The sequence below is a fragment of the Nannospalax galili genome, unplaced genomic scaffold (genome assembly GCF_000622305.1).
Source record: "Nannospalax galili isolate Female #2095 unplaced genomic scaffold, S.galili_v1.0 scaffold278, whole genome shotgun sequence".
Classification (NCBI taxonomy): Eukaryota; Metazoa; Chordata; class Mammalia; order Rodentia; family Spalacidae; genus Nannospalax; species Nannospalax galili.
Genome location: NW_008347536.1, coordinates 14,146,405 through 14,149,378, shown reverse-complemented (window position 1 = coordinate 14,149,378; position 2,974 = coordinate 14,146,405).

The window sequence follows — 2,974 nt, the reverse complement described above, 5'->3', positions numbered from 1 at the left end:
AAGGTAATAAGGTAATAACACCAAACCTTTAATCTGTATTTAAAAATCAGTGCAAATCAGGGGCTGGAGATATGGCTCAGCAGTTAAGAACACTGGCTGTTCTTGCAGAAGACCCAGGTTCGAATCCCAGCACCCACATGGCAGCTAACAAATGTCTATAACTCCAGTCCCAGGGGATCCGACAGCCTCTTCTGACCTCCATGGGCATTGCACAACATGGGTGCACTTACCTACACGCAGGCAATACATGCATACACATAAAAATAATAAATAAATTTAAAAAAAAATCAGTCCAAGTCAGACATGGTGGTACAATGCCTTTAATCCCAGCACTCAGGAGGCAGAGGGGTGCAGATCTCTGTGAGATTGAGACCAGCTTGGTCTACATAGTGAGTTCCAGGTCAGGTGGGGCTACAGGTAGACTTTGTCTTAAAAAGACCAAAAAAGAAAAAAAAATCAGTTCAGCCCATCTATAACCCTGCCACTTGGGAGCTGATGCAAGAGAATTGAGAATTCAAGGCCAGCTTCATATTGAAGCCACATGGTACATCCCTGCCTGGGGGAAAAAAAAAACCAAAACACTCCATCAAAGGCTAAAAGAAAAAGATGTTGATATGCTATGATTAAAAAGCATTTACCGCCGGGCGTGGTGGTGCACACCTGTAGTCCCAGCACTTGGGAGGCAGAGGCAGGCGGATCTCTGTGAGTTCAGGGCCAGCCTGGTCTAAATAGTGAGTTCCAGGACAGCTCGGGCTACAGGGAGACCCTGTCTCAAAAAGACAAAAAAAAAAGCATTTACCAATACCCAACACCCATTCATGATCAAAATTTTTAAAAATTAGGAATAAAGGGGGAATTTCCTTAGTTTGATAAATTGTATCTATAACCTATAGTTAGCATCAGATTCAATGGTCAGAGAGCTTAAAACCTGGCAAAAAATATGCCCACTCTTGCGTGTATGTGCATGTGTGTGAAGTGTGCTCTCCTTTGCACGCGTGTGTGGGGCCAGAGGTCAACTCTGGATGCCTCCTGCTATTGCTCACTGCTTCATTTTGTGAGAAAAGATCTCTCCCTAACCTGAGTCTTGCTATTTCGGCAAGATTGGCTGACCAGAGAGCTGCCAAGATTCACCTGTCTCAGTCCTCACAGTTCTGGGGTCACAACGTGTGCTGACACACCCAGCTTTTACATGGGTATTGAGGATCCAAACTCAGGTTCTCATGCTTGGGCAGCAAGCACTTTACCCATTGAACCATCTCCCTAGGCCCAAGATGTCTTCTTACAAGCTACCTGCCAGTGCAATTAGACAAGAAAAAGAAATAAGAGGCATATAGATTGGTAAGGAAAAACTGAAATTGTCTAAAGATGGTAACCAATGACATGGCAAGAGCTATTCCTTTGAAATTAAGATGGTAGGCTGTAACTGTAGTTCAGTCTGTGACAGAGCACTTATTTGGCGTACATGAGGCCCAAGGTTTGATTTTTCAGTACTGAAAAAAAAAAGTGAAATGAGGATGATTCTAAAATATATATGGAAAAGAAAAGGACCAATTTTAGCCTGGATAGTTGTAAGGAAGAAAAGCGAGAAGGAAACTCCCCCTTCCAGATATTAGAGCTCCATAACTAACACAGGGTGTCACTGACAGGGATGAGTGAATTGATGGATTAATGAGAGAGAGTGAAGCCCAGGCACAGACTAGGCATGCGTTAGATGATAGAGGTGGTATGCCATATTACAGAGGATGTTCACAAATGGAATTTGAAAAAAATTGTTTCATATGGTAAAAGGTAAATTGGAGCTTATCACATGCTGTATTAAAATCCAAATGACTTAAAGAGTTGCTTATATATCAAAAACAAAGGCATGGTGGCACATGCCTTTAGTCCCCGCTCTTGGGAGGCAGAGACAGGCAGATCTCTGAGATGAAGGCTAGGCTGGTCTCCTCAGAAAGTTCCAGGCTATAGGAGACCCTGTGGCTATAGGAAGACCCTGTCTCAAAAAGACTAAAATAATAATAATAATAATAATATCAAAACCAAAAATGTTTGATTCTTAATGGAAAACAGATTTCCTAATCAGACAAAACAATATCTATTGATAAGACTGATACATGTGAACACATTGAAACTAAAAATTTAATCACCAAACAACATCTAAAAGACAAGCCGAAAATGGAGAGCTTATACTCCATGTAACTATATCTAGAAACATCTTCAGGGGCTGGGAGCATGGGGCTTGGTTGGTAAAGTGCTTGCTATGCCGACTAAGGACCTGAGTTCAGATCCCCAGCATCCATGTAAAAAATCAGGCACAGGGGCTGGAGAGATGGCTCAGCGGTTAAGAACACTGGTTGTTCTTGCAGAAGACCTGGGTTCAAATCCCAGCACCCACATGGCAGCTAACAACTGTCCATAACTCCAGTTCCAGGGGATCCAATGGCCTCTTCTGTCCTCCAGGGCATTGCATGACACAGGTGCACTTACCTACATGCAGGCAATACGTGCATACGCATAAAATAAAAATAATAAAATAAAAAAATATTTTTTTAAATCATTAAAAAAAAGTCAGGCACAAAGGTGAGCATTTGTAATACCAGTTCTAGGAAGGCAGAGACAGGAGGACTCTTGTGGCTTGTTGTTCAGCCAGTCTAGCTGAATTGGTGAGCTCCAGGTCCAGTGAGAGACCCTGTCTTAAAAATAAGATGGAGAGTTGATTAAGGAAGACACCCAATATTGACTTGATGTGCATGCATGCACACCAGCATGCATATGTGAAAATACACATGAAAACGCACACATGATTTTTCAGTTGGTCCTGTTTGTACACACCTGTAATCCTAGGATTTTGAGGCTAGTCTGGGTTATATAGCAAGCTCCAGGCCAGCAACAACCTGCCTAAAAAAAAAAAAAAAATTTTCAAAAATTTTTTTAAACACCCCAACCCACAGAAAAAAAGAAAAAAAAAACAAAAGAA